The sequence below is a fragment of the Schistocerca piceifrons genome, chromosome 1 (genome assembly GCF_021461385.2).
Source record: "Schistocerca piceifrons isolate TAMUIC-IGC-003096 chromosome 1, iqSchPice1.1, whole genome shotgun sequence".
Lineage (NCBI taxonomy): Eukaryota > Metazoa > Arthropoda > Insecta > Orthoptera > Acrididae > Schistocerca > Schistocerca piceifrons.
The window spans coordinates 839,544,386-839,561,265 of NC_060138.1; positions in this window are offsets into that span (position 1 = coordinate 839,544,386).

The following is a 16,880-nucleotide window of genomic DNA, read 5'->3' on the forward strand; positions in this document are numbered from 1 at the left end:
TGTGCGCCGATGATACAAACATTGAAATAAAGAGCAAATCAACTGTAGTCTTAGAAAGATTGGCTATTAAAATATTTGTGGACATTAATCACTGGTTCATAGCCAGTTCTTTGTCACTTTGAAAAAATTCACGGCATGCATTTCAGAACTTGTAAGGGATGTCCCACGAGTATATGCCTAACATATGATGACAAGCAGAAAGAAGAAGTGGACAGTGTTAAATTCTTCAGATTACAGATTGATAATAAATTCATCTGAGAGGAGCACACCACAGAACTTCTGAGCATCTAAATAACTCTCTGTTTGCAATGCGAATTCTGTGAGAAATGGGGGATACAAAAATGAAAAATCTGGCATACTATGCTTACTTTCACTCCATAATCTCATATGGGATTATTTTTTGGGTATTTTATCAAGCCAAGCTAAAGTTTTACGGGCACAAAAACGTGCAATAAGAGTTATACGTGGTGCCAACTCAAGAACAATCTGCAGAGGCCTGTTTAGTGAATTAAGGATACTAACTACTGCTTGTGCCGCTACAAGACGCTCCTAATTCTGAGAGTAGTAGTATTAGTGTAAAGGAGCGGAGCTAGATGGCAGAAGTACTCTGAGATACATTAAATGAAACTTCTTTTTCTCATTAATCAGTTGTCAATGTTTATATAGCATCATAAAATACAGCTGTTGAAATTCGGCAGACATACACACTGCTTCACGATACTTCCATTTGCTCACATATTTATTAGGCCTATATAAACATAGACGAATGGCATTTGTTTTAATCATGTAACAAGTATTAAGCTAGAAGATCTGCTTTGGTATCATGCATCAAACACGTGCTTTATTTTACTTGTGAAGTGACTAGCTTTCTGCTTGCATCGCTACCTAATTGCGTGTCCCGAGCGCGATCTGGTAAAAAAAATGGCGGCTACGGGCCGATTGGCCACTCTCTCCCTATATAGGTTCTCTAGCGGCCAAAAGATGAATGGAACTGCAAGCCTTACTATACGACCCGTACTCCCCTAGTAAATATTCAATAGTGTTTAAGACATATACATAATAAGTCAATGAATAGAAATAATTAATATGCACTAATGGAAAAAGCATGTATGAAAGTAAATAGGATATAAGTAAATGTACCATTTAATTTTATGAAAGTATCAACGTGATGAGTCACCCAGGTAAACAAAACGGAACACCCGAACTGGCCGTGGGGAAAAAGGACAATGCGCAGTTGAGCTGTGGGGTAGCAAGGCAGTGGACGTATTGTACGCGAGCAGGCCAAGACTGATTAAGAAGTGCACTAAAAGTTGCTAATGGTTTAAAATTACAGCGCCAAAATCGACGTCTTATAGAGGGGTTCCGTGGAAGATACATATCACAAAGTTGCAGAACGAGAAGAAGAGCATTTATGGGCAAAGTGTGTTGTTGCGCAATAATGCAATGACTAGTGCAACTGCGCATGACCACATAATTGGAATCCTCTATTGCGTATGGCGCCACAACTACTAAGAGGAACTGTATTATGTGCACTATCTTGGTCAAGCTTGTTCAAATAAGATGCTTCCCGCAACGTGTTGTGATAGAAAAGTATGAAACCACACCATGTATCAAAGACCAACCAAAGTACTTATGTTCAAGTGTAATGAAGTGTAATTATATTGTGCTACGCTGAAAAGTTTATATTAAAACAGTTAACATCAAAGTGCAGTAACAGTAAATTTTATCGATGGTTAACTCGTTTCCCCTGCCACATGATACATGGCTTTTGTACAAGTCATGGTGTCAACAAAATTACGATGGAAGCATGGTCAGTCTACTGAGGCTGAAAATGGCTATTTAAATATCTACGCTGAGTGATAACTGTGGAATTCACCGAGCAGTTGGGAGCAGAAGATAACAAAAGGTACTGTAATTGCAAGTTTCAGGATACTACGCTGTGGGTGCAAAACTAGGGAGAAGAGTAACAACTAGAAACCGTAAAGTGATGAAAACTGTAGTATAAAGACATTTGCTTTGATTAAAACCGAAAATGATCACCACAGCATAGTAGACATTTAGTAATTAGTGAAAAAATTTTTGTAGATTAGTATGTGTAATTTTCAAGTACTATTTATTGTTATAACGTATGTGTAATGTAACCAATATGACAGGTGATGTATTAAGAGAAGTTAGGTTCCTTGCTGAAGGAAGTTCGAGTCTGTGAACGAGACCCCTGGTTAAGGGAAGAATCATTAAAGTAGCGTACCTCAAGAGGAGCCAGCCCCATAGTTTACTGTGTGAAGTTTTGCAGATTATTCCCCACGTTTAAAAATTGACTCATATAAACATAGCATGAAGGTTGTAAACTCCAGGCACCAAGAGACAGGTCGTTGGGTACAATCTGTCGCGCCTGTGTGCAATCGCGCTATACGAAGTCCGATGAGTTATCGGGTTAGCCCTAGTAACATTATCAATATTCAAGGGGAGTGCAGCGACTGCCACACATGGCGACCATGTGGACAGTACGTTAATTTGAGGAAATTAGTGTCCACGAACTTCAGAAGTTCGGAAGTAGAAATAATTGCATATTAACTAATACAGTAAATTCAAGATGGCCGACAAGCAGAAAAAAGGTGCGCTAGACTCGGAGAGATAGGTGATGCAGGGCCCCGAATTAGTATGCCAAAAATTGGAAGTAGTGGAGATAGAACGCTCCGATTTCGGAATTTAGACGAAAGTGAATTCACTCAGGAAAGTGAAGATGGAGGGCAAAGAGGGTCTGAAGACATGTTTACAAGCAAAGACAGTGGTTTGAATACTACGATAGGGTCGAATGTGAACACAAATAGCGACTTAGCGGCAATGATGGATATGATGATTAAGGGTTTTAGCCAAGTAAATAAATCAATGGAGAAAATGGAAGAAAGGTTAAACCAATCAATGGAAGACCAAAGAAATCAGTGCAAGCTGGGTTGGATAAATCAATAAAAGAAATTAAAGAACAAGTAAATAAACAGAACTTTACATTAGGCCAAGCACTGGTGCAGCAAATTAATGAGGAAAATAGAAAAATAGTAGATGCATTCCAAGCAAAATTCACTGAAGTAGAAGGTAGAGTACCAACTGTGGAAGACAGAATAACTAATGAAGAAGGTGAAATTGTAGATATGGGCAAGAAGGTAGATAAGCTAGCTCCAGGCCATGAAACCATTTGTACAAAAGTAGATAAAATTTGTAAAGACAATACCGAGGCGATAGAAGAGTAGGTCCAACGTAAAGTCACAAAGTTTAATGTGAAAGAAATAGAGGAGTTACAGATAGCCACAGCCAGTATTGTCGAACGTATTAAAGGGCTGGAGACTGTGAAAGCGTTACAAACCGTTTTATCAGTAGGAGGGGGATGTAGAAATCAAATAGGAGCTGAGTTGGACAAATTTCACCCAAAAGGCAGCATCCACTCTATGACATTTATTAACGCCTGTAAGAGATTGATCCCCACAGAAATAACTGAAAACAATAGCATTTTAATAGCAGAATCCAAATTAGCAGGAGACGCTAGGAATTGGGCTGTCAAAGCAAGTGAAAATTGTACAACGTTGGACGAGTTTTTGACGCAATTTGAGGAAGAGTTTTGGTAAAAGAGTAAACAAAGTGAAGTATACCAAGATCGAAGTATGCGAACCTATTGTGAGGATCTATGTAGGAAGGTGTAACAGTTAAAGGTTTAGTGACTGAAGAACATCTGTTACATGTGTTGTACAATAAGTTACCATGGCGTGTTCAAGGGTATGTGAGCTTAGGAGATCGTAACCGAACTACATTCTTGAGACAAGTAGGAGAAATGGATGTTTGGAATAGGGTGAATGAAAGCCAGTTCCAAAACCAAAACAGAAATAATAATTAATTACAACCAAAATTATAACAACAATAATAATAATGAAGGGAATCATAATGTTAGAGTGATGAGAGGAAGGGGGGGAAGAGGTCAAGGCAACAGAGGTAGTAATCATGCCAGATCTCATTACCAAAATAGTGAATCGGAAAACGGCCACAACAAGGGCCAAGCTGAAGCGGGTGATAGAGAGAACCCCCAATCTAGACACAATGTAAACCAGCAAAAACAAGAAATTTAAGAAGGCATAAAGGTTAGAGATAGCTCGTTTATGCATGGTGTGAAAAAGACATCAAGCAGTGGGGTAAAAGGGAATGGAATTGGAAGTTAAAATGGGTACAAATATTACCAACAGATATCAGGGAAAAAGAGTTGAGCCTATACAAGAATTGGAGAATTAGGTATCAGATTGATGTAGATGATGAACAATGCCCAGAAGAAAATATTAACGTGATTGAAAAATCAAGTGTACCGAAAGAGGAGGGGGGTTGTAAACTGAATGGAGAGGTAGGTAGTATAATAAGAGAAAGAACGAGCAATGTTGACGAAAATGAAATTTATGATCACTGGTCAAAGGAGTTATGTAGGTCAGTAGAGGAGGTCTTAGAATATGTAGTAGAAAATGGTGAGGATATAAGAAACAGAGAGGAGAAAATGAGAGACAGATGTCAGGTAGACATTGCAGTTATTGAAGAAAAGGTTGAAAGTAATAATGAATTAAGTAGTGAAGAAGACGACCAAATAACTAGTGATAGTGATCATAGTAGCAGAGATAGTAGTATTGTGAGTAATGAAGATGAAATAGTAGAAGTGAGCAGAGAACAGGAAATTAGCGAAAAGTTAGATGAGGCGATACACGAAAAAGAACAATTGCATGAAATATTACAGGGAAAAGAGGTAGAAGAAGTAAAGGAAAGTGTTACAGAGGCAAACTCAAACATTAGGAATAGTGAAAGACCCCAAATGATAAATTAGCAACACAAAAAGTTGAAGTTCAGTGAGGGTGAAGCAGATGAGGCAGAAGAGGAGGAGGAAGGTGTAGGAGGAGTATTTTCAAGTGACGAGGAGAAAGAAGGGACAGCAGAGGAATTCGATGAAGGTAGGAGGACAAAACCTCCAGATAAGATAATAAGAGTTAAGTAAGATGAATTAAAAAGAATAGGTAAGAATAAACGAATAACCCAAGAAGAGTACAGACAGGGGAGGAGGAAAAAACCTCCAGACAAGAGTAAAAGGTCAGTACAGCGAATGATAGCGGATTGGACTCATAAAGCTATAGAACAGGACTTACTTGACAAACCTTGCATAGAACCAACTGAAATTAAAAGACAACTATTAAGAAGTGTAGAGTTATATGGGAGTCAAGAAAATGCCTTGTTGGATGCGGGAACTGAAGTAACAGGTATATCAGAAGTACTGTGGAAACATTTGAAGGAGACGAATGAGATAGCTGATATGGCAGTATCAGGACTGAACATTATCAGTGCGACAGATAAATTAAGTAAACCTATTAAAAGACAGGTGTATTTATATTTTAAAATTGGCGATGTAAATTTCTTAAGTGTATTTCTGGTGACACTGAACTCAAGTATCAACATAATTTTTGGATATGATTGGATGAATGACAACCTCATAATTATAGATTGTGATCAAGAGCAGATAATTATTAAAAATGCAAATGAAGAGAAAAGAGTTAAATTCATAGGACAAGTGATAAATGAAAGCGATCAGTTAGGTTGTCTGCAAATAGTAGATTTACCATATGGAAACTATTCTGCTGAGGTAAATGCAGAGAACCTCTTGTTTGATGAAGATCGAGAGGTAATCACTAAGCGAGGACAAATGAGAGAGAAAGTAGAAAATATTCAGACTATTAGTGAAGAACAGAAAGAGGAATTATACCAGATATTAGCCAATAATGAGAGGACTTTTTCAGAAGAACCGGGAAGGATAGTAAATTTTGAATGTAGGTTGCATGTGAAAACACATGAACCACTTTATAAGAAACCGTTCCAGATACCAATAGCTAAGAGAGCATTCGTATATGAGGAACTATATGGGATGTAAAAGTTATGAGTAATTGAAAGAAGTGATAGTAATTATAATAACCCAATTATGTGTGTGGAGAAAAAAAGATGGGAGTATTCGAGTAGTACTCGATGCTCGAAAACTGAATACTATCATTGAAAGAGAGTGTGATAAGCCAGAGAGTTTAAATGAGATAATAATTATTCCGAACTGACTATGCAAATGTAGACGAGATGTGGCACAAATTCAAAGATGTAGTAGCAACAGCAATTGAGAGATTCATACCTCATAAATTGGTAAGAGATGGAACTGATCCCCCGTGGTACACAAAACAGGTCCGAACGCTGTTGCAGAGGCAACGGAGAAAGCATGCGAAGTTCAGAAGAAAGCGAAATCCCGAAGATTGGCTAAAATTTACAGACGTGCGAAATTTGGCACGGACTTCAATGCGAGATGCCTTTAATAGGTTCCACAACGAAACATTGTCTCGAAATTTGGTAGAAAATCCGAAGAAATTCTGGTCGTATGTAAAGTACACAAGCGGCAAGACGCAGTCAATACCTTCGCTGCGCAGTGCCGATGGTACTGTTACCGACGACTGTACCGGTAAAGCGGAGTTATTGAACGCAGTTTTCCCAAATTCCTTCACCAGGGAAGACGAATGGAATATTCCAGAATTTGAAACACGAACAGCTGCTGGCATGAGTTTCTTAGAAGTAGATATCTTAGGGGTTGCGAAGCAACTCAAATCGCTTGATACGGGCAAGTCTTCAGGTCCAGATTGTATACCGATTAGGTTCCTTTCAGATTACGCTGATACAATAGCTCCCTACTTAGCAGTCATATACAACCGCTCGCTCACCTATAGATCTGTACCTACAGATTGGAAAATTGCGCAGGTCGCACCAGTGTTTAAGAAGGGTAGTAGGAGTAATCCATCGAACTACAGACCTATATCATTGACGTCGGTTTGCAGTAGGGTTTTGGAGCATATACTGTATTCAAACATTATGAATCACCTCGAAAGGAACGATCTATTGATACGTAATCAGCATGGTTTCAGAAAACATCGTTCTTGTGCAACGCAGCTAACTCTTTATTCGCACGAAGTAATGGCCGCTATCGACAGGGGATCTCAAGTTGATTCCGTATTTCTAGATTTCCGGAAAGCTTTTGACACCGTTCCTCACAAGCGACTTCTAATCAAGCTGCAGGCCTATGGGGTATCGTCTCAGTTGTGCGACTGGATTCGTGATTTCCTGTCAGGAAGGTCGCAGTTCGTAGTAATAGACGACAAATCATCGAGTAAAACTGAAGTGATATCAGGTGTTCCCCAGGGAAGCGTCCTGGGACCTCTGCTGTTCCTGATCAATATAAATGACCTGGGTGACAATCTGAGCAGTTCTCTTAGGTTGTCCGCAGATGATGCTGTAATTTACCGTCTAGTAAGGTCATCCGAAGACCAGTATCAGTTGCAAAGCGATTTGGAAAAGATTGCTGTATGGTGTGGCAGGTGGCAGTTGACGCTAAATAACGAAAAGTGTGAGGTGATCCACATGAGTTCCAAAAGAAATCCGTTGGAATTCGATAACTCGATAAATAGTACAATTCTCAAGGCTGTCAATTCAACTAAGTACATGGGTGTTAAAATTACGAACAACTTCAGTTGGAAAGACCACATAGATAATATTGTGGGGAAGGCGAGCCAAAGGTTGCGTTTCATTGGCAGGACACGTAGAAGATGCAACAAGTCCACTAAAGAGACAGCTTACACTACACTCGTTCGTCCTCTGTTAGAATATTGCTGCGCGGTGTGGGATCCTTACCAGATGGGATTGACGGAGGACATCGAAAGGGTGCAAAAAAGGGCAGCTCGTTTTGTATTATCACGTAATAGGGGAGAGAGTGTGGCAGATATGATACGCGAATTGGGATGGAAGTCATTAAAGCAAAGACGTTTTTCGTCGCGGATAGATCTATTTACGAAATTTCAGTCACCAACTTTCTCTTCCGAATGCGAAAATATTTTGTTGAGCCCAATCTACATAGGTAGGAATGATCATCAAAATAAAATAAGAGAAATTAGAGCCCGAACAGAAAGGTTTAGGTGTTCGTTTTTCCCGCGCGCTGTTCGGGAGTGGAATGGTAGAGAGATAGTATGATTATGGTTCGATGAACCCTCTGCCAAGCACATAAATGTGAATTGCAGAGTAGTCATGTAGATGTAGACAAAATTCTAATGGAGTAAAATATTTGAGTAGTCTTGATTTCTTGATTTAAACGCTGGGTATTGGCAGATAGCATTAGCTGAGGAATTTAGAAAATACACAGCATTTTTGTTTGGAGGTAAATGTTACCAATATTGTGTGGTACCCTTTGGACTCAACGAATCAGTGTAAATTTTTATAAGAGCACTGGATAAAGTCTTATGGAAGGAGTTGAGTAAAAAAGTAACTGTATATGTGAATGACATTTTAATTGAAATGGAGGGGTAAGATAGATACTGCCTACAGGAAAATTAAAGGGACCTTTGGAGAAAAGAGAACCACTTGTATGAATATCAAGAGCTCAGATGGAAACACAGTTCTAAGCAAAGAAGGGAAAGCAGAAATGTGGAAGGAGTATATAGAGGGTCTATACAGGGGCGATGTTCTTGAGGACAATATGATGGAAATGGAAGAGGATGTAGATGAAGATGAAATCGGAGATATGATACTGCTTGAAGAGATTGACAGAGTACTGAAAGACCTAAGTCGAAACAAGGAGTAGACAACATTCCATTAGAACTACTGACAGCCTTGGGAGAGCCAGTTCTGACAAAACTCTACCATCTGGTGAGCAAGATGTACGAGACAGGCGAAATTCCCTCAGTCTTCAAGAAGAATATAATAATTACAATCCCAAAGAAAGCAGGTGTTGACAGATGTGAAAATTACCGAACTATCAGTTTAATGAGTCACAGTTGCAAAATACTAACGCGAATTCTTAGCAGACGAGTGGAAAAACTGGTAGAAGCTGACGTCGGGGAAGATCAGTTTGGATTCTGTAGATATGTTCGAACACGTGAGGCAATACTGACCCTACGACTTATCTTAGAAAATAGATCAAGGAAAGGCAAACCTACGTTTCTAGCATTTGTAGACTTAGAGAAAGCGTTTGACAGTGTTGACTGGAATTCTCTCTTTCAAATTCTGAAGGTGGCAGGGGTAAAATACAGGGAGTGAAAGGCTATTTACAATTTGAACAGAAACCAGATGTCAGTTATAAGAGTCGAGGGACATGAAAGGGAAGCAGTGGTTGGGAAGGGAGTAAGACAGGGTTGTAGCCGCTCCCCGATGTTATTCAATCTGTATATTGAGCAAGCAGTAAAGGAAGCAAAAGACAAGTTCAGAGTAGGTATTAAAATCCATGGAGAAGAAACAAAAACTTTGAGGTTCGCCGATGACATTGTAATTCTGTCAGAGACAGCAAAGGACTTGGAAGAGCAGTTGAACGGAATGGACAGTGTCTTGAAAGGAGGGTATAAGACGAACATCAACAAAAGCAAAGCAAGGATAATGGAATGTAGTCGAATTAATTTGGGTGATGCTGAGGGAATTAGATTAGGAAATGAGACACTTAAATTAGTAAAGGAGTTTTGCTATCAAACCAGCATCAGGACTGAAGACCACAACAACAACACATAAAGGTCCATTTGAGGTAGCTGACATTCTTTATACCAAAGTTTTTTACTTAATTTTTCCAAAATCAAAAAATAAATATTGAACACGAAGTATCGTTGAGCTGAAACTGTATAGAAAAAGAGATTAAGATACCTATAGATATTGATTGAACAGTTGTAATAAGTAAGAGGAGTGAACCAAGAACTGTCATAAATAAGGAACAGTGGTGTAGGAAATAAGTTAAATAAAATTAAGTGTTTCATAAAAGAAATGACAATTTGAGGTGTTAGGTACATGGTAGAAGAAGAAAATGCTGTGAAAAGTAGTTATAGAAACTGTGGTGAATCATAATAGATCATAATAGTATTATAATAGTTGTGTACCTGGACAATAAGTTAAAAGAATTGTGAAAGAGGGTTTTTCTAAATGTTGATAATTTATGTAGATATGTAGAAAAGTGTAATTTAGAGAATAAGCAAAAGAGAATATTTGGTTGTGTGTGAGGTAATGATGAAAGTTGTAACAAGTAGAAAAAAAAACATGATGCTTCGGGTCACATAACTTAAGCTGAGAGAAATCAGTGCAAGCTGGGTTGGATAAATCAATAAAAGAAATTAAAGAACAAGTAAATAAACCGAACTTTACATGAGGCCAAGCACTGGTGAAGCAAATTAATGAGGAAAATAAAAATAAGTAGATGCATTCCAAGCAAAATTCACTGAAGTAGAAGGTAGAGTATCAACTGTGGAAGACAGAATAACTACTTAACAAGGTGAAACTGTAGATATGGCCTTCCGCCGAGAAACACGAACACAATCTTCTCTTTTCGCACTATGGTGAGTGATAGAATAAATGGTATTGATCTTCTTTTGAGGAATTTCAGGTTTGGTTGATAACATATGTTTCTGTTCTCTTGCTTATGCCATGGGTAATAATGGGAAACTGTGGGGATAATACTTCATGTATAAATATAATAATTTTTATACGCAGCGAGACATTATCAAGTGATGTAATTCACACCGCTTTAATGGAATTGTGTCGTTTTTAGGGTTCCGTGCCTCAATCTGTAAAAGCAGAACCCCTATAGGATCGCTATGTTGCCTGCCTACCAGCCGGTCTATCTGTCTGTCCTACTGTTCAGAAGCCTCTTCTCAGGAATGGGTAGACGTATCATGTTCAAATTTATGTTACGCATTAAGATCTATGGTAACCTGTAAATGTAAAAATTTTGGCATCGACGTAACTTCAGCCAAAAGATACTGTCGTTTACACTGAAGAGCCAAAGAAACTAGTTCACCTACCTAATATCGTGTAGGATCCCCGCAAGCACGCAGAAGTGTTGCAACACGACGTGGCATGGACTTGACTAATGTGTGAAGTAGTTCTGGAGGGAACTGACACCATGAATCCTGCAAGGCTGTCCATATATCCGTAAGACTACAAGGGGGTGGAGATCTTTTCTGAACAGCATGTTACAAGGCATTGCAGATTTGCTCAGTAATGTTCATGTATGGGGAGTTTGGTGGCCAGCATAAGTGTTGAAACCCAGAAGAGTGTTCCTGGAACCACTCCGTAGCAATTCCGGAGGTGTGGGGTGTCGCATTGTCCTGTTAGAATTTCCCAAGTCCGTCGGAATGCACAGTGGACATGAATGGATGCAGAAGATCAGACAAGATGCTTACGTACCTGTCATCTGTCAAAGTCGTATCTAGATGTATCAGGAGTCCCATATCATTCCAACTGCACACGCTCCACACCAGTACTGAGCCTCCACTAGCTTGTACAGTCCCCTGCTGACATACAGTGTCCTTGGATTAATGAGGTTGCACCCATACATGTACACGTCCATCATCTCTATATAATTTGAAACGAGACTCATCCGACCAGGCAACATGTTTCCAGTCATCAATAGTCCAATGTCGGTGCTGACGGGCTCAGGCGAGTCTCAAAGCTTTGTGTTGTGCAGTCATCAAGTGTTGTGCAGTCATCAAGGGTACCCGAGTGGACCTTCGGATCGGAATGCCTATATCGATGATGTTTCGTTGAATGGTTCGCACATTGACGCTTGTTGATGACTCAGCATTGAAATCTGCAGAAATTTGCGGAAGGGTTGCACTTCTATCATGTTGCACGATTCCCTTCAGTCGTCTTTGGTCCCGTTCTTGCAGGATCTTTTTCTGGCCGCAGCGATGTCGGAGATTTGAGGTTTTACCGAATTCCTGATATTCACGGTATACTCGTGAAATGGTTGTACTAAAAAATCTCCATTGCTACCTCGGAGATGGTGTGTCCCATCGCTCATGCGCCGACTATAACATCAAATTCAAACTCAGTTAAATCTTGATAATCTGCCAGCAGTAACCGATCCAACAACTGTGCCAGCGACTTGTCATCTTACATAGGCGTTGCCGATCGCAGTTCCGGTTTTTGCCTGTTCATATGTCTCTGTATTTGAATACGCATGCCTATACCAGTTTCTTTGGAGCTTCAGGGTATTTCACACATTTTGATACTCTAAAACTCGCTCATCAAAACCCATAGGGCCTTCCCGCTGACCTAGAATCATGAAATTCGGCAAGAAGCAAGATTTCACGTTATAGGTAGATAAAAAAAGTCTGAAACTTGTTAAATTATAATCATCCCACATAAAAAAACTATTTTGACATTTGAACACACATTGCAGTCCAAAGCGTGATAGACGAACATTACTGTATGCAAATATGAAATATAAGCTGTAGTCATATTTTAGCAGGTAAATTATAAATGTTTTATTAAATCTTCTCTCTCTGCATATACAGTGTAGATCACCTAAATCTTGCACCACAAATATTGAGGAAACGGAAAGTGCTATTGGTGTGCGGTTTTCACGGAATTGATTGGTAGTCAGGGGTTTGTACTGTCCAAAAAATCAACAGATTGTAATAATACTTAGAATGTGTTATTTTTATGCAAACATACACTTTTTTATATGATGTTGGAGTGCCTATGTTATTCTCACGACGGTGCACTGCGAGACCACGACCGTTATGAAACACATCAGATGATTTTGCAATTGCGAATAATGACTACCATCAGGTGTGGAATGGAATGACGACAATGTAAATTTGTGCGGGACAGGGACTCGAACCCGAATTCCCCGTTTATCGCGAGCGGTTGCCTTACCATTTGGCTATCCGTGCACGACTCACTCGTCATCCCATTCTACAGCTGATGACAGCCATTATTCACACTTGTGAATTCATCTGATGTGTTTCGTAACGGCTGTCGTCGCCACAGTGCATCGTCATCAGAATAACACAGGCACTGAAGCATCGCATTTATTTGCCAATACCGGGGATGCGACTTTCAAGCACAACGTCTGATCTGTACAGAAATACACATAAGGTACAGATCGTAGACGTATGGTTGACGACATGGAAGTTTGGGTCTGGCCGTGCGTCATGCAAGGATAGCCAAATGGTTAGGCAACCGCTCGCGATAAGAGGGAAATCCGGGTTTGAGTCCCGGTCCGACACAGATTTTCATTGTCATCGTTCCATTCTACAGCTGATGGTAGTCATTATTCCCATTTTCGAATTCATTTGAGGTGTGCACTTTTTAAGTGGAGCGATGCGTAGTGGCACTAACAAACTAAAAGTAGTGTAAATTAGAATTTCAGTGGTGTTTATTGCAAGATTCTAGTGGGAGGCATTTAAGAGATATCGTATTTTGAAAATTTCCATACTGACACTTCTCTGTGCCATTCAACCTGTGTAGCTGCTGTGTACGCTGTTATGTTAGCTTACAGTGTGCTTGTGTGTTCCTTGAGGGCACTGCGACTTGCTAGTTGGTTAGTGTGTGGCAGTCCAAGCAGCAGGTCATGAGTGGACGGTGCGATTTACCAACGCGGCAAAAGGAGACATGCTCGTGGTGTATGGAGAGTTTAGGACGGAAGAATGCAGTTCGTTCTTGTATGGTGTGTGCAGCAAGATATCCCAATAGATGTCAACTATCTCGGCAACTATTTATCAACCTCTTCAACCAGTTACGTGGAAGTTGTAGAGAAACTTCTAGACAACTTAACAGGAGGGTACAAGTGAGGGTAGAAGAGGGGGAAATTAATGTTCTTGCTGCTGTTGCAGTTGATCCTCGCGTTAGCTCCTGTGAAATCGTGCGAGGGAGTGGCAGGAGTCAGGCAAGTGCTCTTTGCATCCTTCATCGACATGGGTTCAGTCCCAGTCACATCTCTCTGCATGGAAACGATTATACGAATAGTGTGAAGTTCTATGCATGGCCATTACGACAGGATACTCCAGATGCATCGTGTATCTTGTTTAGCGGTGAAGCTACATTTACCAATCATGGCCAGGCAAACCTTCTAAACTTGCACTATTGGTCTGTTGACAGTCCCCATTGGCTTCGTCAGGTGGAACATCAACGCCCATGGAGTGTAAACGTCTGGTGTGGGATAATAAACCACTATATCATAGGCCCGTTTCTCACAGGCGAAACACTGAGAGTGCAGAAGTATGGGAGCCTCCTAACGGACCATTTTCCACGGCAGCTAGAAGACGTTCCTCTGCAGGCTACGAGAGTGGGTACCAACATGATGACCGTCCAGTCTACAGTGCACGATGTACTAAAACATCTCTTCACGAGTTGTGTCCAAATCGTTGGACTGGACACAGACCACCTGCACCTCGGCCAGCCCATTCCCCGGATTTGACCCCTGTAGACTTTTTCTGCGTGGAAAGCTGAAATACGCATTCTAAATGGACGCAGCAACTGCACCTGGTGTTATATAACGACACATTACTGCAGCCAGCTTGGACATCTCCGCTGAAATGCTAGCGCTTTTGCCGCAGCCGTTCCATATCAGATGAAGCGTGTATTTCGGCTTCCAGTGGTCATTTTGAATACAACCTTTGATGATCACTTGTCTCATTACTGGACGGAATCCACGAAACTAGCATGTGCTACCAGTGCTACCACAGTATTCTACAAGGGTCGATGTGGGAACATCCAAAATAATCTTCACAAGGATTTAAAGTCACTTAGTCTTGTACAAAAAGGTGTGCATTATTCAGGAACATACATTTTCAATAACTTGCCAGCAGTCATAAAAAGCTTAACAACCAATGAAATTCAGTTTAAAAGAAGCCTAAAGGATTTATTGGTGGCCAACTCCTTCTACTCCATTGATGAATTTCTCAGTAAAACCAACTGATTTATATATATAAGTACAATATAACTTCTGCGCAATTTCAGTGCAGTGCAGTGCAGTGCAGTGTGTGTAAGTACAATCTAACTTCTGCACCATTTCAGTGCAGTAATGTGTTCATTGTAAATAAGTGTTATAGTAGTTGTATTACATTTTATTACCTTATAAATAAATAAAAAACTTTTTTATTTTAAATTCAGTGCATTAGTATTTGTAAGATGACTTTCATATAGTGTTCATTAAAAAATGACGATCATCCCACTTGGGACCTGTGGAATGGTACATTAGCTTATTTGTTTTAGTTGTAAACATTTGTCATGTATTGTTGTTTTTCTGACATGTTCCACATCTTGGAGGACCTCCTCACTACGGATCAATTGGAATGAAAGTAAATCTAATCTAATCCAAACGATACCTCGCAAACAAATCGCTTAAGAACCCTGCAACAAACACCACTGACATTCTAATTTACTCTACTTTTAGTCTGCTAATGTCAATAGGCGTTGTTCCATTGAAAAAGTTGTAAGTTTGCACAAACATACAGTTTCTAAGCATTATTACAATCTGTTATTTGTCTTAATAATACGAGCCCCTGACTACCAGGCCATCCTGTAAAAACCGCACATTAACAGCACTTTCCATTTCCGCAACGTTTTCGATCCAATTTTTAGGTGATTCACCCTGTATAAACAGAAGTCACCTGTTTGCTTCTTTTCGTATGCTCGTCCTAGTTGAGCAACTACCACAGAGATTTTGATACGGTCTTAGGATTCCTGCGACCGATACCTTACAAGATCGAAATCGATAACGGCCAAAAAGCATTGAGCTTCTCAATTCCCAGGATTACTATCGTGTTATAATTTCATGTATTGACTAGTTCCATGACCATGGAGACGTCTCCTTAATTTGGTCTCACGGAACAATAAATAAATAAAGATGAACTATATATATGGTACCCTCAATACTTGAGTCCTACTCGCACTTGGCCAGTTTTTCCGAGGTGGTGTTTAGATTGGAACCTCATTGTTCAGCTCCAATTACTGTGAAGCAGGCGAACAGCAAAGTTATTGTCGCCGACCACTGTGGGTTCTTCCGGAATATGTGGATATTTCTGAGATGTGGTTCCGATTCGCACCTGATAGCACAGCCAGAATTGAGGGAGGATAGACTACTGCTTTGTCATCTTAACTACTGATTACCCGTCGCACGAGCCAAAATGAATATCAGCACACAATGCAATACTGTACACCAGAGATTCTGCGATATTACCCATATTACATGCAACCTCATTCGGATTATCTGCAGTATAACACACTAGGAATAAACCGAAAGATGTTGCGCTGTTTTAAACAGAGGGGCCTTGTTTTCGGGAGAAGCTCCATTATCACTCCACTATACACAGATTGTGTATAGCGAAAACCACCAAAGACTATATCTAAATGATATTCATTTTTGAAACAAAAGCAAGGAAGCGTCGTCTTGCTTTTCTGATTTTCACTTCTTATTGTTCAATAACAACTGTTAACTTCATACTTAAAAGGTGTTTACAAATCATTTGTAAAATCGTTTAGTTGGTCACATTAATTTGTTATATCAGTTTCTTTGTGTTCGTATTAATATGTATCAGGATTGTGTGCTGATTGAGAGCAAAACTACCGAATGCTATATCGCGTCATGTCATTTAAATATTGCTTACATACGAAGTCGAACCTGCACTGATGCTTATCAATACATTTCTTACGTCTAAATTAATACAGTATCCACGCGGCCAAAGAATACTTTCAACCAACTAAGAAAGTACAACTGTCGCCATGATCTGAAAAATCACGCGATGGCAGTAGTATGGTAGAAAGTAATTCAGTGAGGTTAAATACAAAAATTCAACTTGTTACACTGATAGCTGCATCGTCCCATTGCACTTGTGATGTGCTATTCCGGTGACAAACCATTCTCAAATGCATTGCATATGTTTTTACCAAGTCCAGATTTTTTTTCCCAAATTTTATTCTGCCAGTAAGGAAAAATTATTTTACAACCTCGAACAGAACGTTCCCACCTACACTAAAGGAACCTGCACATGTTCATTAGTTTTAAAAATATTAGTTTTTCAAATTTT